We start from the raw sequence: 25,400 nt of genomic DNA, 5'->3' as shown, positions 1-25,400 counted from the left end.
ATGTTCCACGCCTTAATAAAAGGTCTAATTAAGTGTTGTGCACTACCTTTGCCATTACGAATAAATTCCATAATCAGAAATTCTCAGATGGGCAGCTGGGTATTCAGAGTTTAGTCAGCAGCCACTAGCATGGAGTCAATATCTGTTTTTATTTTTGGAGGAGCCATCACTTAAACTACATTGAAAACCTCCATTTAACCACTTTTTTTTTATGACGTGACTCAAAAAATGGTTCCAGATGCCCAGTTCTCTTTGGGAAGACTGGTAGAAATGCTAGCTTGATGGGCTGTTTGTTAGATCCTTTGCAGTTGTTACCAAGAGCTTCCAGAAATAGACATAATGCAAGGGGCCAGTGCAAATTATGGCAAGAGGTTAGTACCTGAAAGAGTTTAGGACATGCTACCCCCAAACATACCATTTTCAAATCTTGATTATTTTGAGCTGAAGGGACTTGAAAACAGCATATGCAGGAAGAACTCTCTTATTTAGCCTTTTTATACCTAAAAAAGCCATAATATTTCCCATGAAAAAGATACCGTCAGTGTACCAGGAAGAGAAGAACTTACTCTCATGGCCAGAGACTTGGAATTGACACTGAAATAGAACTGTGCAAACCTACTCAGATAACCTTATCTTCTACAAGTTCTGCCTCTGGATCTCCTTGACACTTCCACAATTTACTGCCTCCAGCTCAGGCCTCTTCATCTTATTATTTCTTCACAGTTTATCATTTCTTTGTCCAAAAAGTATAAGTGCTTTCTGCTTCAGTCACTTCAGTTTTTCATTCTCGTGTGAAGGCCATCCCCCTCCTGTAAGTTCCTATAAAACTTGCATGCTTTTCTCCTGTCAATCTGCCTTCTATCTATTTAATTCTTAAGCCCAGCCAGAGATCCTAAGAGGGTAGAGGAGAATTTTTTCCTCTTCTACATTACCAAAGTAATGTCAGTTTGGAAATTCATGTGATGCTCCAGAGAATAGGCAATTCCACAGGTCAGGAGATTGGGAAGTGAGGCGGGGCATAAATGCTTTGGGAAATAGGCCCTGAACCAACAAAGAGTGCTGGATCTTGTTCTTTCTGAACGTTGCCAACACACCTGGGAAGGCGGCAGGCAGGCAGCAGGGGGAGGGGCAGGCTGCAGGCTTCAGGATGTGGAATTAAGTTAGCCTATTAGTCCAGTTTGAGAAAAGTGAGAATACTTTTGACACATAGGAAAAGAGCTAATGTTCATTAAAGGTGTTATAAAAGAAATACATGTGCATGAACTTCAAAAGTATCACTTGACAGCATTTGAGGTTAAGGGGGTTTCATAACTTCAGCCTAAATATATTGAATTTTATTATCTGCTTAATATGTTCTTTAGTTCCAGACATTCCATGACAGAAAAAAGAACAAAGACAAAACAAACAAACAAAAACCAAACCGAACAAAAAAATTGCCACATGTCTAATAAGACTCCTTAAATCTCCAAATGAGCTGCTGTGATGTAGAAATTCTTGGATAGTCTAACAAGTGGGTCTAACTTAAAAAGTCTTCTGGGCAATCATGAGCTATGGATATACATTCAGAAAGATTTGAAGAAATGTACAAATAAATTGCAGATACACTTCTATTGGGGAGAAATGCAGAGGAAAGGAAAAAGCAGATATTTTTAAATTAAGAAGAGTCTTTGTGCTGTCTTATTAGCAGAATCACTCACTGCCCAGAACTTTTACAGCTTTGTTTTACTAACAGTAGCAGCAGACACCTAGTTCCCCTAAGGCAAATAGGAACACCTCTTGAAAGAGAAGGAAATACTCCCCCAAAGGCCACAGTGCTTTTCCCACTTTCCAGAGCAGCTTCCTCCTGCAAGAGGTCTGCCCGTAATTCTCCCTCAGGTCAGTTCAATCTGGTTAACCACCTGCAGGCTTCCTAACTATTTCCGCTCCAGTCTTCCCTAAAACAGTGGTTTGCTGTACAGCTTATTACAGCACAGACTGCTAGACCCACTCCCAGAGTTTCTGATGTAGTAGTTCTGGGATAGAGTTCCGGAATTGGCTTCACCAACATGTCCCCCTGGAGATGCCATTGCTGCTGGTCTGGCGATCACCCTTGAAGAAATGCTGTGTTGATATATACAATAGAGGTATTTTTTATAGCACATTCTATTTATTAACAAAGTGAATCTTTTTCTGTGATCCTGGAGCATGCTTACCAATCACTTTTTCATGCTAGATGCTGAATGTTTAAACTGTTTCTAAAGATGTGTAAATTTTCAAATGACTGAATCTCTCAAATGTTGGACAAAACTTACAGGGCCAGATTTTCTAATTTTGTCTTTTGTTTCCTTTCTTTATTGAACTTTAAATACAATTTCACCATTTGCACTTCAACCTCATATGCCTGGACTTTATGGTAAAGACTCTTACTTTCCAGCCGATATTTATCAGGTCTTCACAAGTAAGGATGATAGTCTAAGGAATACATTAACTTTAATAAAATCATTGTAAATAGACAAGATATTATCATAATCTGTTCTACTTATCTTACCTCCATCTCAGAAATAGCACTACTCAGTCCTTGGTGTTTTTCTGTTCTATTATTTGACCTTCTATTGTTTTTTCCTCTATGGAAAATGTGAATAATTCTTAGAGATGAGAATATAGTTGAATTACCTCTATTAGTTCTGGAAATTCTTTTTCCTTGCCTCCAGGTTCATAACATGTAAGCATCAGTCACTTTGTGTCACATGATGTCCTAGCTTGCTTTTTGCATTTGCTGGTTTGTTTTCATTATATATAATTTTTTTTTTACTGTGGTAAAATGTACATGGCAAAATATACCCTTCTAACCAATTTAAAGTGTATAATTAGATGGCGTTAAGTACATTTACAGTGTTGCGCTATCATCACCAATATCCATTTCCTGAACTTTTTCATCATTCCAAACAAACCCTGCACCCATTAAATACTAACTTCCCATTCTCCTCTCCCATCAGTTCCTGGTAACACCTTTTCTACTTTCTGTTTCCATGAATTTGCCAATCCTAGATACCTCTAGATATTCAGTGGAATCCTATTGTAGCTGGCTCATTTCACTTACCATGATGTTTTCAAGGTTGGTCCCTGCTTTTATAATCTGTATTTCTTCTTAGATCTCTCCAATAGAATCTGCATTTTCTGTTATGTTCTTTCTGACAAGAAAGCTGTTATTTCATGATCCCCCTTCCTTCCCATCTTTCTTTCTTTCTTTCTTTCTTTCTTTCTTTCTTTGAGGAAACTGAGTCTACCTATACTGAATGTAAGGATTCTGGAACCATTACTTTTGTTTGGCTTTTACTAGCAGATGAATAGACTTTTGTGTGCTGATTATTCGTTCTGTGACTCAGGAGCAGGGCATCACTGTAAACTCTGCTCTCATCTTGATGCATAACCAGTCACAGCAAGCAGAATAGTCCCAGAACATTTTAGGTGTTATCTAAGAATTTTTCCAAGAGCTTTTTCTAGACCCTTTTAGAATAATCTCTAAAGCTGAGGACCTCAGAAATAGGAAAAAAAAGAAAAAAGTATGGGTGCCTGGGTGGCTTAATTTGTTGAGCGTCCAAATCTTGGTTTCAGCTCAGGTCATGATCTCATAGGTCTTGGGATCAAAGCCCACACATGGGCTCTATGCTTAGCAGGGATTTTGACTGAAGATTCTCTCCCTCTGCCTCTCTCCCCACTCTCTCTCACATGCTCTCTCTTTCTCTCTAAAATCAATCAATTCATCTCATAAAAAACATTACAAGTCATACTGCATGGGCTTTCTCAGCCACCTCTTGAACATTTAAAGTGACAATTGTTTTTTCTCAAATAATGAATGAAGAAAGTTAAGTAATAAGGTGGTGAAGAAGTTGAAAAGATGAGAGACATCTGCATTTTTTCCTCATATAGACTCGGCCTCAAATGTGTCAGGGCAGCAGCACATGAATCTCAGTCAAAGGGGAGAAAACAATCTGATAGAGATAGTTAGAAATGGAGGTTACCACTGCTTTTGATTACATATGAGTTCAGGCTGTGTATCAATTTGCTAATGTCATGGAGAACTTAAGGGTGCCTCCGAAGAAAGTAAATAATACAGCTAAAAGCACTAGATGAAAAGAAATCAAGTTTTCACTGATTGCAATGGATTCCTTTTATATTCTTTGAAAGTAACACTAACTTAGAAAACTGCTTGGAAATTAGGCTTGTGTTCAGTAATTGCCCAGCTATCAGTTTAGATGATAGTATCCAATCAATCAAAAAGTGTTTTTGCTCATAATGATTTCATTAATATATAAATACAACTGTGCACGCATAATTTGAAAAAGTCTGGGTAGCTACTAGTTTCTTCTTTTTAAAAATTGCTTATTGGTACTAATTAGTGAGTGATGTTATAACAAGTAGGACTCTTTCCTTTTGTGCATGACAAACATCATGCACTCAGAAAGAATAGAGACTATGTGTTGTTTTAACTGGATTTGTTATTCAGTAGGCCAAGCTTGGCTTCATTCCCAAGTTCAAAGTTACTTAAGCAAAAATGGGAAATGTGAAAAATACTATATATGCCTTTTATAAGCAGACAAGATAGGAAGCTCTTACATAGAAACAATAGCCTTGCTCATTCATTTTGCCTCAAAAATGCCTTGATATTACATTTGGCCACTCATCATCATGCATCTGGAAAATTATGTTTAAAAAATGGCTCACACTACAGAATCAAGGAATGAGGAGGTGATTGCAAGGTTAGAAATTTTATTCCTCTACCTATCTTGAAACTCTGCTTCCCGTAAGAACTTGAAGCATTTAATCCATGTTGCTGCTCTATTTTCCAGCAGGAAACTTCTTAGTAGTTATTTAAGAAAAAGTTTTCCTTCTATTTCTAGTTCTTCATTCAGTCTCTAATACCTTGAGTGCTAAGATAATTTGATTCAATTCCGCCAAACAAATATTTGAAAGAAACTTGGTTAAGCCCTGCTTCCTTTTTGAAGATTAGTGAGCAAAACTCCTCCTGGTAAAGAGTTCACAACTTGGCAAGGCTAAGGGGGGAAATAAGGTGAATATACACATTTAGTTAATACAATGCAAAGAAGGTAAGTGTTAAGGGAGGGTATGAAGCACACTCAGGGTTTGGATGGCAGAAAAGGTCAGGCTCCCAGGGAGGCATAAAGAAAAATTTAGGTAGTAGCACTGAGATAAATATAGATTCTCAAAGTTTACTGTGCACAGGATTATCTGGAGGATGTGTTAAAATACAGATTGCTGGACACCATGCTCAACATTTTTGATAAAGTGTGAAAAGAATAGAGACTCCTTCCCCCAGGGAAAGAGATGAGCATATTGGAAGGGAAAGAACTGAAGAGCACTTGGGACACCTGGGTGGCTCAGCGATTGGGCGCCTGCCTTTGGCTCAGGTCGTGATCCTAGGTCCTGGGATCGAGTCTCTCACATCAGGCTCCCTGCAAGAAGTCTGCTTCTCCCTCTGCCTATGTCTCTGCCTGTCTCTCAGTCTGTGTCTCTTATGAATAAATAAATAAATCTTTAAAAAAAAAAGAACTAAAGAGCACTTTAAGTAACAATAGAGATTACTAATGTTTTGAGTTTTTTAAATTTTGCCAATGAGGAGATAAGGTTTAAAGAAGTTGAAGAACTTGCTTAACATTATAGCTAATGAGGGGGATCCCTGGGTGGCTCAGCGGTTTAGCGCCTGCCTTCAGCCCAGGGCATGATCCTGGAGTCCCCAGATCAAGTCCCGCATCCGGCTCCCTGCATAGAGCCTGCTTCTCCCTCTACCTCTCTCTCTCTTTCTGTCTCTCTGTCTCTCATGAATAAATAAATAAAATCTTTTTTAAAAAATAGATAACAACATTATAGCTAATGAACAGCAGTGTAGGATCTGAACCCACAGAGCAACAACTCAGAAGTTGATGCCTAGCTGCTATGCTTAATAATAGGAAGCAGTATATTTTCACTGACACATTTTGTTAGGCAGTAATGGCAGTTAAGGCTTAGCATGCAGGTTGCAGTTAGATTTCAGAGGCTTAAATGCCAGGCTAAGGAGTTTTATACTTAGGATGTTTAATAGAGATGGGTTGAAAATTTTGGATCAAGATGGAGTAGAAGTATATATAACCAAGAGAGGCAAAAGGATGGAAGCCTACGTAGAAGTCTTCCATAACGGCCAACTAAAAGGGAAGGAAGTCAACTAGGGCAATTGCAGTTGGATTTGTGATGGACACAAGAGCAATTTTATAGCTCAGCAATGCTAGTGATTCCCAGTCTTTCTACCAACTGTGATTCCATAATTCCAAAGATTTTGTTAATGAAGCAAACTGGATTTAACTAAACAAGGGGAAAAAATGTTCCATCTGAGGTTATTATTTTTCCTATTATAATGCATTCAGATTGTAACGAACATCCAATAATCATCTAGGGCTCAAAGTCACATTATTGTTCTGGTTGTGATAAGCACCAAATGAGCAGACCTATAAAATTTTACTGCATTCAGTTGCAGGTCTTTGTCACTGTACCCATATCCAAGGTCAATTACCTGATGAACATTTTAAGTTTAAGTCTAATCTACAATTCATGTTTCAAGAATTCTTCTGATGCCATCAAAAGCCAGTGGAATGTTTTAATAATCCTGAGATAATAAGTTACTTTGCTGATGTAAAATAATTCCAGCCAAAACAAATACATCTCTGTGGTTTTGTGGGTAAATATATAATTTACACTAGGTGTTTTAAAAATTGAATATATCTTTCCTGTCTTTTTGGTTCGAAAAATACAAGATTTTACTACCTGATAATATGTGTGGGGCTTGTGAGTATGAGTCAAGGAAGACTCTATAAGTTCAGGCCAGGGGAGTATTGAAACAAGACAGGAAATTAGGAGAAGGGCCCCATTAGGAAGAATTTGATCCTGAAGGAGAAGTAGATTAGGACATGTTTGCTGGGGATGCCTCTTTAACTCAGGACTCCAAGGCAGGATAAGGTTAGCTATCAGCCTTTACGAAAATGAGAAATGTTGAGTCTTTTAAGGTCAAGAAAACCATGTTGTTATTTCTCTGCAATGTGAAATATTTTAACTTTTAGTATGCAATTTGTAGGTAAACTAAAACTTTTCTAATGTGGATCAAAACATTTCACTTAAACTCTCTGTCACTGCCCATCCCCCTAAGCCTCACGGAAAGAAGGAAAAAAAAGATGGAGGCTTCTTTTACACATAACAGTGTTACTCTATATTAATGTGGTCATGAAATAGTTAAGCAATAGGCCTCTGGTAGTTGTAGTTACAGAAAGCTCTCAATGAGGTGATCCATTTCTGCACAAATAGGATCTAGTTTCTCCCCCATAGTACAGTCCAGCCCCAAAAGGCAGTCATTCTTGCACTGTCAAAAGCCAGGGCACTCGAGGGCAGCCATTCACAGAGGCAGGTATTTTACAGAGGGTCCACGAAGGTCTCTGTTTCCAACTTTCGGTATGTGTTCCCTACAAAATAATGAAGAGCAATAGCCAGAGCTATAAATACAATTCATTATGTGCATTTGAAAATTGAATTTTGAGTAGTTACCATCCAAGACACTGAATATGCCCTGCAAATTAGCATGTCAACCTTTGCTAAAGGAAACAACTGCCCTGACACATACTAAGATACAAAATGGAGCAATCTTAAAATAGAGGACTCTCAGCAGATAACATGTAACTAAGGTGATGGAAAAAAAAGAAGGCATATGTAAGACTATAGCTGGTGTATGATTCTTAGCTACACATAGCTAAATGTGGTAGATGCATTTTTCTTAGCCACACATAGCTAAATGAATCACCATTTTCTAGTGAGGAAAAATGAGAAAGAATGCTAGAGGGAAGTAACCCCGAATTCTATATTACTGACAATGAATATATGTAGGTATGCATGTATTTTGCTTAAATTTGCTGTTAGGGAAGCTCTGTTCCGTTTGTTCCTCAGTGGGGCCTGAGTCATCAACAATTACATTTTTTTAAAAAATTACATTTTTACTTTCTTCATGGAGCCTGTGAGTAGCAGAATTTGTCGAGTGTTGATAAGTAGGACCAGGTGGATCCCAGCAGCATTTGCAGCCAAGCCTGCGGTACCCAGCATAGAGATGAGGGAGCATCCCCGTGTGTCTGAAGCTCCAGAACCTACAACCAGTCATTTCAGCCCTGGCAGCCTGGTGGAGCACAACTGGGGACAAATGAAAACTGTAAGAATGAACCTTTAGTTCAAGGTTAACTAGAGAGCCTGAAGCGTAGTAACGGAAGCTGTTCCATCTTGTAATTAAAAGGGTTTGCTGTGTGGTTACCTGACATAGTTACTAAATGGCCTGCATGAAATAACATGCAGCATTCTGCAGTCACTGTGAATTACCTTATATCATCACCATTCCTTGGAAAGACAAAGAAAATGCAGGGAGAAGCTTTTAACAGCAATTTGTAGCAAAGATGTTTGGAATAGGTACACATTGCTTGTTACCACTGGCTCTTATGTTAATTACCTAATTGCAAATTGGCTTTCATTAATGTCTGGATACCACTGAAATAATCTTATACCTTCTCTAGTCTGATATCCTGCTATTTATATTTATAGAGAACATGCCTGTACATACAGATTCTTTTTTTCTTTTCATAGGCATTTAATGGCTCCATTTTTTGCTTTCTACTTGGAGGCAGGGAAATAAAACTAGTGAGTTATGGGTCTGTATTCTGAACTCATAGCTCACCGATAGAAGAATATAATATAAAAATGGAAGTGTTCTAAAAGGCAATGCATAGATCTTTATTCACAGAAAAGCTTACCATAAAGTCCAAAATTCTGGAGAAGATATTTGCTCCCTTTGAATATTGCTCTCCTCTTAGTCATGATCCATCCTGGCATTGTGACCTTCTCTCCTTAAAGGTAGTCAGGCTTTAAGTCACACTTTGCTTGCTATATCCTAAAGGTGACTGTCATCTTCTGTTAACAAAAAAGGGCAATAATCACCTGTCGCTTGAGGTAGTTGTTAGTATACAAAAAGAGAGAGAGAGAGAGAGAGGGAGGGAGAACAATCTGCATGCTTAGCCTGGCTCCTAGGTGTGTACCATTCTACATAATCCCACGGGGCATTGTAGGATCAGCACCTGAATGAGAAGAGCTGAACTGGACCAGTTTTCAGTTAGCTCATTACTGCTATGTTCTACCAAAGGAAAGGGACAAAAGTAACAGTGGGGTTGGGCAGTTGTTTTCCTATTCTTCTTTTTAAACTTTTCTCTAATGTAAAATCTGTTTTTTTTATATAAAACCATATAGTAACAAAAAAAGTAGAAAGAAGAAAACAATGACCTTTCTCCTACTCTGAAATAATCAATATAAATGTTTTATAACTTCTTAATACATTTTTTCAAGATGTATTATTTCTACTTTCTGATATCTCCAGATATATTTATTAATTCATTATCTAAAATGATTATGTATGTTCATCAGTCAGGAACTCTTCTGAGTGTATAAGGACTAATTTTTTAAAAATCTTTTAGGTCAATATAGAATGCAAATTACAAATGGTACTTTTATGAACTACTGGCAAGGAAAACGCAAAGTTGTCAGTCTATTATTCCATTTGTTGCTTAATACAATACCAAAATATCATGGTTATTTTAGTTTTGAATCTATCTACTCCCATAATTTTCTTTTTCATAGCTTTGGGTTATAAATTTTCCTCATCTTAATTAATTTATCTTATCTTGAGGTATATTTAATCCAACATGTATCTTTTATGAAAAACAAATTTGTCTTATAAAATGTAACTTTAAGGAAATAAATAGAACACACGCAAGTAATGAGGAAGCAGGGTAAGAGGAAAAAGCTATGAATGTAATTTGAATTCATGGTCTTACCTGTTTCGTTAAAACCCTCTTTTATCTCTGAACCACAGAAAAGAAACTATATGTTGTTGCTTAAAATCACAGCTAAACATAACATCAACTTTAGAGTTTCCTTTTCTGGCAACTAAAAAAATTCACTTTCTCTAAAACAAAGTTTCTCCTCTTTATAATGGGCCGAACTTGTCATCCTATTTTTCAAAGGCTTTCTAAAAATTAATCTACTGAATAAGATATTAAAACCCTTAACTCTGTTTCAAAAACTTAATTCTAGAAATGAAAATGTTGAAGGCAGGAAATAGGTTTTTGTCAATAAATTTAAGCAGGATTAATGAATGCATTCAGTTTTTGGTCTGTATGCTTTTGCCAGCTGAAGTTTTCCAGGCTTTCTGGTGACTTTCACAAATAATGTTATTCTGGAAGCACACAGTTAAATTGGCCGAAAAGTAGTTTTCCTAGGATACCCTTAAATCAGGGATCTTAGCTTAAGCCTAAACTAAGCTCACTTAGCATTTAGGCCCACATGAACAAGTCTGAAATTTTTGCGAAAAGCAGGTAGGGAAGTGGTACGTTTACGAGTAGCCTGAGCCAAATTTCATTTTCAGAAAGAAAAGGTAACCGGTACTAGAGAAAAGAAGTGAGACTGGCCAGCCCCTCAAGTGATTCCTTCACACCCAGACTAATGCCTGGTTCCTATGTAATAGTTTCAGCAGCTTTGCCCGAAAGGGGCCTCACAGTTTCAGGAGATAACGTCCTTGGCTCAGAGGTGTGCAGCCTTAGCAGGGGGCTTTGGGCCTTTAGTGGGCATCGGTGTGGCTGTCGACTTTATTGTCCACAGTGGGAATGAATCTAGGACAGGAGAAGAAAAGTACCAGCCAGAGTCCTTGTGGAACACAGAAAAAACAGTTTTTTTGAGAATTTTCATACTTCTTGGGAGGAACCAAAGCCGATTGAGGCTGAATCAGGAAATACTGTCTTGTGCATGTTTTCATAACATATATATTTTTCTAGATTCCATGACCTAGGAAACATGAATAGTTCTCCTCTAACTTAGACTTTGTGCTAGAATAAAGATGATCCAAGGAGGATAGAAAAATCATCTCAGGCACATAATGCATTTCAGGTACTATTATCCAATTTTTATGTAATTGAATTGCTTGTATCTTACTGATCTGCATGGTCCAAGTCCAGTTAGATATTGGGCAGAAAATGTCACATCATAATGTCTATCAGCTAATAAAATATGATTTATTAAGACTGTGTGAGGTGTGAGGAACATATACATTAGCAGTATGGAAGCAAGGTATGTGGGTCAAATGCCTACCTCCAATGAATGTGCCATGCCCATAACTGTGCATTAGGCAGTTGTTGATTATGGGCTAAATGCCTACCAGTAATTGCTAAGAGTTGTTATAAATGCTACCTCTTACAGAAGAAATGTGTCTTTCAGGCTCCCATTGAAAGGGTTGTCAAGTCCTGGGTCCTCTTAAGCAAGAGCTTAGATAGAGACTCAGGGCCCAGGGAGCTGGTAGAAAAGGTCAGAAGGACAGGGAGAGAGCTTATCAGGGCAGTATGCTAGATGTAAGCTTCTGAGGCTAGGAGCCTTATTGGTTTTCTTCAGTGCTATAGCCCCAGCATCTAGAATAGTGGCACTCATTATTGTTGAATGAATGAACAAATGGATGTGGAATGGGAACATTTCAGGCAGCTAAGGGATAGCTTAAAATAACCTAGAGGAGCACAGCTCTGTTTCAACTAAAATCAGTAATAGTCAAACTAGAAAGGGACGATGCAGTCTTCTCCAAGAGGCAAGGATGATGGTTTTGGTTCTGGGGTAGCTGGACAGAAATATTTAAATCAAGGGCCACTGAAAAAATGTTGTAATCCAATTGGACTCTTCATTAGCTATTTATGTCCACATTTGCTTCCTTCATGCCTATAGCCAAGAGAGTTTTGTAGAATATCTACTATGTGAAGGAGTACAGGCTCTGTAGTTATATATTAGTTATCTGTTCCTGACTAACAAAGTTACCCTGAAATGTAGCAACTTATTTTGGAATCCGGGTGTAGCTGAACTGGGTGGTTTTGGCTCAAAGGCTTTTACGATAATGCTGCCAAGCAGTTGGCTGGGGCTGCCGTCATGTCAAGGCTCGACTGGGGTTAGTGAGTCTGCTTCCAAGCTCACTCACACAGTGGCTGGTGGATCTCAGTTCCTCACTGGCTGTTGGTAGACCAGCAAATTCTGGTCATGTGAACCTCTCCATAAGGCTGCTTAAATATGGCACACTGCTCTCCCTGAGTGAATGATAAAGCAAGGGCTGGCAGGTGGGGAATACCCCAAGGGAAGCCATAGCCTCTTAAAACCTAATCTCAGACATGACATATTATTACTTGTGCTATATTCTGTTGTTGCAACTTTGGAACAAAGTGTCAGAGAACTATTCTAATGTCTGAATACCATGAGGCAGAGATGGTTAGAGGCCATCTTCAAGTCTGGCTACAGTATTAGCTATGAACACTGTTCTAAGAGTGTGTGGCCCCATAGGGCAAAGACGAGCCTCATCTCACCCCTCAAAATAAAGATCGAAGATTCCTCCCACAGGTTTCTGCTACCTTCTTTGAAATGGAATACTTCTGAAGCCATCTAAATTTGGGCCCAAGGTCAAAAATGTATTTCCAGCCTAGCATCTCTGGATCACTCTTATCTGTTCAAACTGTCAAAAGGGAGGAAGGGAGGAGTCACCTTTTCAATTCAGTTTTTATTAGTTAATTTTCTGGGCAGGAGAGTAACAGTAAATAACTCTCACAGTAAAAACTCTCATTTTCTGGCGCTCACAACCTTTTTGTGACGTTGGGATTATCATCACTGTAGGGGCTCTCTCAAACCTCTAGCACAGTTTTGAAGAAAAGCTGCATCTCCATCTAGAGAGTATTACAGCCACGACAGTCACACAGCTCCTGCCAATAATTCAGAAGTCATCTGACAAGTAAAGACTTGCACCTGTATTCCGGTGCAGCTGGAGAGACTTCTGAGATTAAACAGGCAGGGCTTTTCTATGGGCTGAACGCAGTAGGCTGTCCTGTTTGGAGTGTTTGTGTCTTCAGGGCTTGGAGAGGTGTTGCTCGCCAGCTGTGTTTCCACATGCGGGGAACTTCTGCACAAGAAATCCTGACATATCCTGTTTAAGGTTCACATTTGAGCACCTACAGACTCAGTCCGGTCAGCTTGGGTGGTGTTTCCTCCCTCCCACTCCCACCTCATCCCCGCTTTCTGGACAGGCAGCACCACAACTCTGCCCACCGCCAGCCTGGCTACACCACAAGGAGTTAAAGCTGTCCCTTTGAGCTCTGTGAAGCCACACCAGAGCAAGGGAGGCTCTAATTGCTTCTCTAGAACCGGCAGGGGGATCAGTAGATGGAGTGATCTAATAGTTTTTTTCCACAGCTATTGTTCTGATCACATGAGAGCTATTGGTTGTCCTTATAATCCAAATTTTCCAAACCCTAGTAATTGTCATAGTTTGAGTTTGAATTAACCTTTAAGCCATTTTGTTCCTTAGATCCTCAAAGCTGTTGTACGATAGAAGTATGAATTGCTAAACTTCGGCTCTTTTGTAAAACCACATAGTAGATAATAATTACAATGGTCTTTTCCATTGCTTAGATAAGCTCTGCTGGTATGGACTAATAAACTTTATCTCAGTATTCTGATGAGGAAGTGGTTTTCTGAAACCACTGAATTTAAGTCTACCAATAGAATTCTTTACAGTAAAGTGAATGTAGGAAAATCTGATTCTAGTTTAAAGGGATAGTCAAGTCACTTATCAAAGTTTACTCTGATCTAAATTCCAATTTATTTAATACTGTTTCTTTTTTTTTTTTTTTAAGATTTTATTTATTTATTCATGAGAGACACAGAGAAAGAGAGACAGAGACATAGGCAAAGGGAGAAGCAGGCCCCCTGCAGGAGCCTGAGGTGGGACTCTATCCTGGGGCCCAGAGATCACACCCTGCGCCAAAGGTAGACACCCAACCACTGAGCCACCCAGGCGTCCCTACTTAATATTTTTCTTCAGCAAATCTTATTATAGGGACATGGTCCAAATTGTAGACAAGTTCTAGAAGTTGTTTCTGCCAACTGAGAGCTAAGAAAGTAATAATTTAAAGGGCTTTTTTTATGTAGAACTCTAATGAGAGAAAATAGTGCCTTCATATAACAAATGAGAAAGAAAACAAATAGTATTTTTATTTTTAATGACCAGATTCTTTTTCTCTGCTCTTGTCTCCAAGACTTTGTTTCCTGATTTTACCCATTGACATGAGGTAGGAGTGCTTGTCAAAAGCCAGTGTGTTTAGTATAATCCATTTTCCAAGGAAATACACAGAGATTGTCCTATCTTTAACAAAAAGTTATTAGGCTTTGCACATAATGCTCTAAGAACTCTGGTGGGAACATGACAAAAAGGAGGGTTCATTTGGGTGTATGGCTGGAAAATATCCCCAATAGAATATATCTAACTCTGTGGGTAGGTATCTCCACTACAGCCACAATGGCTTTGAAAGAAATGACCTTTACAAAGGTCACTTGATTCATCTGCTAAAAGTTAATGAGCACTTGTTGAGTTTTACTTTGTGTCAGGCAGAGAAGTGGGCACACTTAACAATAGATGTATAATGCAGTTATTAAGAGCTTGGATTTTGGATGCTAATTGCATTAGTTAGGTTTTTATTTCTGACATGCTAATTGTGTAGCCTCGGGCAAGCTACTCACCTCTGTGCCTTGGTTTCTTCAGCTATAAATTGGGGATAATAATAGTGTCTATTTCATAGAGTTGACATGAGGATTAAATGAGTCAACATTTCAAACAGTGCCTGTCATCTCATAATACTGTAGGTTTTAGTTATTATGGATGTTATAAATATTATTTAAAGGAAACATAATCCTAATTGACCATTTTCTTCTAAATCTCTCCCCATCCACACTACTCCTAGCATTTCTTAGAGTCCATTTTTTAGTTTGTTTAGGACAAATTTTCAGGATAGCTTCAGGAATTACAGCACTTTGTAGTGCAAGACCCTTATTTTGTAGATGCAAACCAGCCCTAGAGAAGCTATATGAGTGGCTCAAAGTCAAAAACTTACCTGGTTGCATTGCCAGGATTAACATCCTGTTTATGCCTCTAATACCTTAATTGTGGCTTAAAGGTCAAGATGGCATAGCTTTGGGGGCCTGAGCTCAGACCTTAGACAAACTTCAGACCTACTGCCCTGTCCACAAATCAACATCTATCTCTTTTTCACCAAAGCCAGACACTATGGCTTTGAATGTCCCTTAGAAAAGAGTTCTGACCACTTTTTACAATCCCATGCATTCTTAGAGCTAGCATATAGGGGGATCCCTGGGTGTCTCAGCAGTTAAGTGCCTGCCTTTGGCCCAGGGCGTGATCCTGGAGTCCCGGGATTGAGTCTCAAGTCAGGCTCCCTGCATGCAGCCTGTGTCTCCCTGTGCCTGTGCCTGTGTCTCTGCCTCTCTCTCTCTCTCTCTCTCTCTCTCTCTCCCTCCCCACCCCCGTGACTCTCATGAATAAATAAATAAAATCTTAAAAAAAAAAAAAAAGAGCTAGCATATAATCCAAGCCCAATGAAAATGTAAGTTTCTCTGCCTTTTTCAATGGGTCAGCCATTGCATTGGTGACAGAAACCAATCCAAATTAGCTTACACAAGAAAGATTTATTAGAACTGAAAGATGTCCCTGGTGAGGTCTCCAGAAGACTTGAAGTAGTTCACATTCCATCAGAATTCTCTTTGTCTCTCATTTCTGCTAGAGAAGCAGAGTTCTGGCTTAATTCTGCAAACCACCATTCTTTACATGGTATGGGCATTGTTACCACAGCTTCAGACTGAGGTTCTGGCAACTTTCTGATTATGTGACAAAATAGGGCTGGCTTCCACTGTATGCCCGTCACTGTCAAAGGGAAGAACGAGGTATTACAAGTGCCTATTGAGAAGTAGTAGAGCAAAGGGGAGGATGGAATTACCAACCATCCTTTTCTATAACAAAACTTCTCTGACATTCAAAAGCCCAACACACCCTTCTGGTTGAAAAACATACAATTAGCCTAGTATTTATCAACACTTAAAATTTTATAAGAGCTTATACTTGGCAGTACATGGGAGCAGTTGTTTACAAACCATTTTACAAATGAGAAAACCAAGATTCTAGCTTGCTAATGGCCACATTTTTACCAACTAATCAAACATAAACCAGAACTGAGTCATTTTGTCGCATCCAAAATTATTTCCACATATTTTACTAGCAAGCAAGGGTAGTTATTGTTCTTTAGTTTGTAAAAAAAAAAGAAAGCATTAAATACAGTGTGCTAGGAACCTGATTCACTGTATGAATCAATAATACATATTTGTTAAATGAATGAATGTCTTGCCCATATCAGAGAGTAAAGCCTTAACAAGGTGAGACTTTAGAAATGAGGATCTATGCAACAATGAAGCCCCACTAGCCTCCCTTGTCATGCATCCACCATTGCTGGCACTCTTGTTGAATGAATACTGGCTGAGGGAAATTTTTCCTTGTTTTCTTTCCTGATTCAGATTGACAGATCCTTGTGTTTGACTTTAAATTGATTAGGACAGCACATCCTGTTTACTTGGATTAGTTCACAATTATTCTTTTTGTCTTCTGTTCTGTAACACAGGATTACTTTTTGTACCTGCCGGATGCTTAACATGTCCTTTATGTGTTTGACTTTGGTTCTCGCAAATGTGTTTCATAACTGTTTAATAGCCCAATCAGTTCATAGGATTAGGGGGTGGTGGCAAGGAGAGTGAAATTCAACAAGCTCTTTTGCTTGGCTATTAATGAAATGATTCATTTCATGTCAAGTGTTACTCAAAAACAATTCTTAAAGGGATCCAGTTTACTAATTAGATCAATCATGATGTCCTCACTGAGAGTTTTGTTTTCCAAAATCAGAACTTGATGCTGTGAAGAGGGACTGGAGAATATAGTTTTGCAAAGAACCTACTTCTGTTTCATACCTGGGAAACCACTGACCACATCTCAGAGAAGTTAGAACATAAATCCTATGCTGCATAATTATCAGGGAAACCAGTTTTTTAAAATGACACCTCACCACCAAATAGCCGACAATGGAAGTATTTAGTAATTGGCAGCAACTAACCCTTTTCAACTTTCCTTGAGATGAGAGCTGAGATTCAACCTGTAGGTTTCCCTCTGAAGCTCCAAGCTCTTTGTAAAGAAATGAATTTATTTTTCATGGAAGTGAGGGCCTGACCCAGACTATACGCTGTGGAAGATTTCCGTGTGCCATCTTTTAGAGCTGTTCAATTAGTGATCAGAGAATTCAACATATATTCTGACCAGATCGATGACTGCATATGTGGGTGACTCACTGTGCCACCTCTCATTTTACCTAATTATGAATGCAAACACGAGGCTATATAAATACTGGCTTTGGGGGTACCTGGGTGGCTCAGTCATTTGAGCATCTGACTCTTGATTCAGTTCAGTTCATGATCCCAGGGTAGTGGGATGGAGCCCCACACTGGGTTCTGCACTCAGCACAGAGTCTGCTTGAGATTTATCTCTCTCCCTCTCCCTCTTGTTCATACCCTGTACTTTTAAATAAATAAATCTTTAAAAATAAATAAATAAATATTGGTCTTGTACTTAAAAGAAAAATAATTAGTTCTACATTTAGGATCTTATTTCAAGATTCCCGCTCATTATTTTTTTCTAGACTAAATGCATTCATCTCTCTTGGCTATCCTTTTGTCTTGAGGAGTTTCCCCCTAAAATAGTATAATACCAGTAGTTTTCTCAAGGCATAGACTATGTTTGGGGACCTTCTGGGTTCTATCTTCCTTGTACTCTGATGTAATTTTATCTTGCATTTCTTTCTTTGGTTTTTTTCTTTCTTTGTTCTTATCAATCTTTTTTAAGTGTATTTTTTCCTTTTTTTAAAAGATTTTATTTTTATGTCATCTCTACACCCAACATGAGTCCCAAACTCACAACCCTGAGATCAAGTGTAGCATATTCTATGGACTGAGCCAGCCAGGTATCCCACATGTATCTTTACTATAAATTTTCTAGTGCTATTGTTTTCTATCCATTCTTTACACTCTTTTTCATTGAGTTTCCTGGTGTCTCTAAAGAAATATCCTTGAAATGATATAAATGATAAGTATTTAAAAAGAGAAGTGCTTATGTCCAGTAGTACTGTTAGATTTGGCTTTTGGTTTTCAGAGTCTTAATTTTTTCTGGCAGTCATTCTAATATACCTCTGAGTGTAGAGAAAACTTCTCAGTTTCAGATGGTCCTACAAACAATTCTAAGCTTTATAAACCATGTCTTTGTCCTGAAACTTCTAAGAATTAATATTTTTCCATCATTCTAGATTTCTTTCTGGACAAAGAAAAGACTGCCCTTTGGTCTTTGTTATCAAGCCTAGAACTAACTTATAGTGCATTATTCAGATGTGGAAGATCCTAGTCATTGCCTGACTTTAGGACCCAAATAGATCATGTGTCTGACTACAAGCCACAATGGAACTTGAACAACTCCAGGTATAGACATTCTGTGTTCAAGACCTCTTCTCAAAGTACTAAAAATTTTTTTGTTATCATTTAGGCCCGATTATTTTTGTCCATCTTGGGTGAATTCCTCTGCACACTGGGTATTAAATTAAAGCCACTTTTCTTTTATTCTTTTCAAGCAATCTCTTGAATTCTTTCTGCTTTGTTTGCCTTTTCTGGCCTCTAAGAACATTAGGGAGCAGGGAAGAGGCAAGAACCTGGCTTTCATATCCCAGCAAGAAAGAAAGTGAGTCTGATCAGCTCCCACTGCTTCTGACTGTCCACATGATGTCATTGTTAAATACTGCTCCCAGGAGAGGTGGTGTTTGTTTTACCGGTCTTGGATGTATGGATCTAGACTGATCTAGACATTGCCTAGGACTCTGAGTCCTTAGAGTGAGTCCAACATCTCTCTGAACACTAAGTTTGACTCCCATAGAGGTACCTCTCAGGGTACTAGTAGCATCTTGCCACTTACAGGCACACAACTACAGCTCCCCACTCTCCTTTGGAGTCATTGAAAGAGTTTGATTTCCTCATACTAAGAACAATGGTGCAACCTCTCTTCTGAGGATACCTTAGTAATTCAAAGGTATTTTATTTTCTAAGTAGTTTTCAGAGTGATTCCAAGGTTCACAGCTAGTCTTTTAGTTGAGGAAGGATCATTATCCCTAGGGCACAATCTCCAGTGATATAAAGTTAATTTTATGGCATTTTTCTAGATGACTGTATAGTTTGTTAAATTTGTTTCCTAAACTGGGACATTTCTGAAAGGGTAGCATTAATAATTACATCAGGGCTTTAGTCATAGACATGGCAAATTGGGATATTAGGCCACTATAAGCTTCTTTCTCTAGAGAGGAAAAGGAAAAAATCTATGATGGGCATTCTACTACAATGGACAAGAGAGTACTAACTTAAACCTCAACAGGAAAATTAAAGTTTGTCTTCAAATAGTAGTGGATATTATACTACTCAAAGTCCCACAGCTAAGTCTTATTTATTACATAATCAACATTTATTGAGCAACAACTGCATGCCAGGTCATAGTAGCCAGGGGGATGATGTAGGAATAGATACAGTTCCTGTCTGCTTTTTTGAATAAAAAATCATGTCGACTACACATCTGCTGTTTGTCCTGTGAAATTGTCAGTGTTCCTTAAATTATATGAAAATTAAAATTATGTTTGCTGTCGTGGTAAATTCTTCTCTTTTTTTTAACTATTCTAAATTCCCTTTCATATAAATAGCAGTTGAAGGAATGATTTGAATTGGGGGTATGCCAGTATTTTATTCACCTTCAAACTGAAGAATGTGATGACTCAGAAAAATGTGCATCCTAGCTAGCGTGAGTATCAGTTATTGATTATCATGGCTATATTCAATGTAAATCTTGCCTAACCTTCCAGCTTAGAGGACAAAGTGCTCCCAGTTTTATATGACAGGAACATGGAGGCTTAAGTTGTACCTCAGGCTGCTTCTGCATAATTTGTGAGCAGATGCTCTATTGACAGGACACAATTAGATTCAACTGAGTATAAAAATGTCAGGATTTATAATAACTCTTGTGAACATTGACCAACAGTGGAGGCCATTTTGTTTGCATTCCACAAAGGATGATCTTTACTAAAGCTTGCTGTGCAGGAGAGATTTGGGGCTGTCTTCCAAGATGACTCAGCTCTTACGTGAGTGTTCTGTGAATCACCTACCTGGAAAATAATGTAAATTACATTTACAATGGTAGGTTACAAGTAGGGACAACTAGCAAACAGATCATTAGCATGTAGAAAAAGCCCTACCTATTAGGGTAGGCATTTAGGTCAATTGGTCCTGCTGTAGAGGCAGATTTATGGAATTCTGTTAGCATGAATGTGTGTGAGTATGTCATGCTGGATACACATAGTGATGCTTTGACCATAGGCACTGACTGCAACCCTACCTCTACCAGCTCTGGAGAGGATAGAACAAAAGTAGTAGGAATTATTATCACTTTTAAGAAATAACTCAAAGCTCTCCAAATTCTAGAATATACCATGTGATTGAATAGCTAAATTATACGCTGCTTCATGTTTTCCTTAACTTGTTTCACATGTGATAATCTTAGGTTTCAGATAGATAGTTAGAAGATATCGTCCCAGGCAAAACTTGGAAGTACAGGAAGCTGATGTTGCAGTCCTTCTACCTCCTCTCTTCTGGAATCCCCTGCAGTCCCCAGCCCCCAAAGCCCTCAGCCTTGCTATTATTAGTTGTGTCTCCTTTCTTCTAGTAGGATGTGATGCTCCAGGCCTAGCCAGTATGACCTTTATAATTAGGCAAATCTGTTTAAAATGTTAGATCAGTATCTACTGTATGACCTGTGGCAAGTTCCTTTTCTCCTGGTTTCTTCATTTCCTCAAAAGGCTAAGTTCCTCATAAGGATAAAATTACAGGGTGATTGTGAGGATTAAACCAAGGGAGGTATTGAAATGCCTAACATGAGTTAACAGCATAAGAGATGCTACCCTTTTTAGCTTCTCCTTCCTCATGTCCCTCCTCATATTCTACCAACACAACATACTGTCTTCATTGGGGCTTTCGTTTGGCTGGCTCTCATAAATTATACCTAGTAAGCAAAAAAGATGTCCTCGTAGAGATAAAAAGGCTTTAAACTATAGGGGTTCTACAGGGCCTCAGGTACCCTGGGAGGAGCCCACATGGATGTCCAGGAAGTAGAGGGGTTGGGGCTCTGGCCCTTGACTTCCTTTGACCAGAGAAATGCTGTGTTCATCAGTTTTAAATAGTGAGATTTTTTTTTTTAAATAGTGAGATTTTTTAGAAGATTTCATTTTGAAGATTTAAAAGTGTTCAAGAGAAAGAAAAAAGAGTTTGTAAAGCTGCTTTGGGCAGTACTTTATTTCATTGGTAAAGAAAAGGAGACTCAGAAAGGCTAGAGATCACTGCCCTGCAAAGTCATTGGACACTTCCCCTGGAGCCCTTCCTTTGGGCTTCTTTCATGCCACTTGACCAGATTCTATGTGGAACTGTATGCATGTGATCCTCGTTCAGTCAAGATTTATTAAATTTGAATTCCCTCAAAAGGTTCACAACTATCTAGCATTTTAGCTCCTAGAAGAGTATTGATATAATTATTTCAAAGACATTAATGATTACTAAGACTCTAAGTTTTATTTAAAAAATGAACAAATCAAAAAATAAATAAATAAAAAATAAATAAATAAAAAATGAACAAATCTTTAAAAAAAATGTTTTAAGAGAGGTGGATCCCTGGGTGGCTCAGCGGTTTAGCGCCTGCCTTCGGCCCAGGGCGTGATCCTGGAGTCCCGGGATCGAGTCCCATATCAGGCTCCCTGCATGGAGCCTGCTTCTCCCTCTACCTGTGTCTCTGCCTCTCTCTCTCTCTCTTTCTCTGTGTGTGTGTGTGTCTCTCATGAATAAATAAAATCCTTAAAAATATATAAAAAATAAAAATGTTTTAAGAGAATTACTCAAGTGATGCTATGAAACATTCAAGCAGTGTATGGAGTTAGAAGTGAAAGTGCTTCTGTACCCATCATCTTTCCCATGACCAAGAGCAACTAATTCCCTACTTCACTGTTGCTCCATTGTTACACATTTAACATAGAGCTTACCAGATAGTATTCTATATATTGATATATGTTCACTACAGCTTTAGTTTGCTCCAGATAAATAAAACCAGATTCCTCAGACTATTTTATGACTTGATTTTCCCTCTCCTGACAATGTCATACAGATATGTCCAAGTAAGTACATATATATCAATGTCATTCTTTATTTATATGCTCCATTATATTTTATGATGTCATTAAAAGTGGGCAAGTAGATGATTTCCTTCTTCCTTCTTTCCCTCATTACAAATATTCTTGCAACAAATATTTTTATATACCTCCATGTATACATCTAAAGGGGCATCTCTAGGAATTCTCTAGATACTTATTTTCAATTTTGTTAATTAAAAAATTTTATAGATATAGAGGTTTCCCTCAAAATTTCCATATTTATTTATATTCCCACTAGTAGAATATGAGTATGTATTTCCTCATAATCTCAACTCTTTCAGAATAAACTTGTATTTTTTTTATTTTTTTTAAGATTTTATTTATTTATTCATGAGAGAGACAGAGAGAGTTAGAGATATAGGCAGAGGGAGAAACAGGCTCGCTGCAGGGAGCCTGATGTGGAACTCGATCCCAGAACCCACGGATCACAACATAAGCCAAAGACAGTTGCTCAACCACTGAGCCACCCAGGCGCCCTAAACTTGTATATTTTTAATTTTCAATTTCACAACTTTCAATTTTTTTCTAATCAGAAAAACTGAAGTGATATTTTAAGCCTTTTTTTTTAAAGATTTATTTATTTATTCATGAGAGACACAGAGAGAGTCAGAGACACAGGTAGAGGGAGAAGCAGGCTCTCCACATGGAGCTGGACGTGGCACTCGATCTCGGATCCTGGGATGCCTGAGCTGAAGGCAGACACTCAATTGCTGACCCACTCAGGCGTCCCAGTATTTTAAGTCTTTGTTGGGAGCATTTTGAATATTTTGTATATGTTATTTCCCTTTGTAACTTTTCTATAAATTATCTGTTTATAGTGTAGCACACTTTTCTATTGGGTAGCTTGTCTTTTATTGATGTATAGCTTCATTATATATTTTTGATATTAATCTTTTTTATACACACCAAATATATTTTATCTTAGCCCTTTATTATACTAATGTTACACATATTTTCTCTTAATTTGTCATTTAACTTTTGACTTTGTTTATGGCTCTCTTTTTAAAAGATTCAATTAATTAATTAGAGAGAAAACACACAAGCAAAGGGAGAGGCAGAGGCAGAGGGAGAGGGAGAAGCAGGCTCCCCACTGAGCAGGAAGCCCAATGCGAGGTTCAAACCCAGGACCTAGATATCAGGACCTGAGCCAAAGGCAGCCGCTTAACGCACTGAGCCACCCAGGCATCCTGTTGATGGCCCTTTTAATATACAAGTTTTACATTCCTATGCAGTCACATTCACTGATCTTCTGCAAGTCCTATTGACTCTTCCTCCCAAATCCAAACCCTTCTCTTCACCTTTCTTTCTCTTGTTCCTGCCTAAGATACTATTGCCTCTTGCTAAGACCACTGCAACAGTCCTGAGTAGCCAGCTTCCACTCTTGCATCTCCGCAGCTCATTCTCCATACCTGTTCCATTTAAAAATGTGTGTCAGATATTACTCCTCTTCTTAAAATTCTTTAATTGCTTCACATCACATTTAGAGTGAAATTCATGCTTCATAATCTTGCTTGCAGAGCTCTAAGTGGTCTGGCGTACCTTTCAGACTTCATTTTTTATGGGTACAGTGCTTCAGCTACATAGGCATTAAGTTACTCAAGCAAGCTAAGTTTAGTCTTAGCTTATGGGCTTTGCACTAATTATTGTTCCTGAACAGAAAGCATCTCTCCCAGCTCTTAGAATGACTTGCTTCTTCCCATTCAAATCACAACTAAAATTTAATCTCTTCCAGAGAGTTCCTCCCCATACAGCCAAAGTAACTTTTGATCCTCACATCCAGCTTTAATTCTCACCAAATCTACACATCACTATTTGATCTCTTGTTATTGGTTGGTTATTGATTGAATGATCAATTCACTTATTATCTATATATCTACACAACTACCTGTATGTCCACCCATTTACCTATCTGTCTACCTACCTATGTACTTATCCACTCATCTATCTCTTCCATCTATCCATCTGTCCATCAATCTATCCCTCCGTATATCCATCCATCCTTCCATCTATCCATCCATTCATTTATCCATCCTTCTCTTCTCTTGGACCATGTGACTAATATTTTAAAAAATATATTTACTGTTATTTAAGTGAGGCTTGAGGAGAGAGTAAAGCTAAGTATTAATTGTAGGATGGCCATATAGTTCATCATTCAAACAAGGATGCTTTGAGAGTAAAAGGAATTATAATTATACTTAGACAAGAGATGTAACCTGGGACTGTCTTGAGCATATGCTTATCCAATTAACTATCAAAAGTTATTTTATTTAAATTATTGAAACTTCATAACATTTTTTACATCTGATGGGCTTTGAATCCCTTTATAATATAAGGCTATTGTCTATTCTAGTACTTTCATTCTTACATATGGTAACTTCACATTAATATTATTGAATTCATATAATTCTATGTTGAGCTTTTTCTTGCAATTAAATAACACTTATAACCAAAAAATACTGAAGAACATGATATATTGAGTTTGGTCAGAAATGACACTCTGAGGAAACAATATATTTTTCTTCATTTATTCTAGTTTTTAAATCTGTTTCAGAATACTTAACATTTTCTTCATATGAGTACCGTATAATTTTTGTTACCTTTTTTCTAAATTCTTTTATATTTTGTGCTGATATAAATTTAGCATTTTTCCACTTTTTTTAAGATTTTATTTGTGTGTGAGAAAAAGAGGCAGAGACACAGGCAGAGAGAGAAGCAGGCTTTGTGCAGGGAGCCTGATGTGGTACTCGATCCTGGGACTCCAGAATCATGCTCTGGGCCAAAGGCAGGTGCTTAACTGCTGAGCCACCCAGGCATCCCCATTTTTTTCCACTTTATTTCCTTATCTATTATTGATGATCTGTAGGAAAGTTTTTAATATTTGATTATTTATTTCATAACAGAGCCCTCTTTCAGATACATTTCTCTTTCATCCCATGTTATATGTGTAGGAAATATATTTGTGCTTACTGTGGAAAACTATTTTTCAAAGATAGCTACAACAGTATCTCCCATCCCATGTATTCTGATTCTGACCTTGCCACTTCACTGAGAGTCTCCTTCTATTGACTCTAGGCTTAATGACTCATTTGTCACTAACAGACAGCTTTTGCCTAACTC

The 25,400-nt window shown here is 38.0% G+C and overlaps 1 long non-coding RNA gene across 4 annotated transcripts in view; it reads right to left on the bottom strand.

Annotated features, from left to right (window-relative positions):
- LOC144322038 (uncharacterized) overlaps nt 1-25,400 on the bottom strand; it is a 46,093-nt gene that overhangs the window by 326 nt on the left and 20,367 nt on the right. For 2 of the 4 annotated variants that reach the window (XR_013387602.1, XR_013387598.1), the window contains 2 exons: nt 8,811-8,967; nt 416-500 (listed from right to left, as the gene is read on the bottom strand). This is a non-coding gene — a long non-coding RNA (uncharacterized LOC144322038). Of the gene's footprint in view, nt 1-415; nt 501-7,019; nt 7,485-7,942; nt 8,200-8,810; nt 8,968-25,400 lie in introns of those variants that run through there. The other 2 variants (XR_013387600.1, XR_013387599.1) reach the window with 2 other exon arrangements.

This window comes from Canis aureus, chromosome 10 (genome assembly GCF_053574225.1).
Source record: "Canis aureus isolate CA01 chromosome 10, VMU_Caureus_v.1.0, whole genome shotgun sequence".
Lineage (NCBI taxonomy): Eukaryota > Metazoa > Chordata > Mammalia > Carnivora > Canidae > Canis > Canis aureus.
The sequence above is the reverse complement of the archived record's forward strand: the minus strand, read 5'-3'. Positions and strand labels throughout refer to the sequence as shown.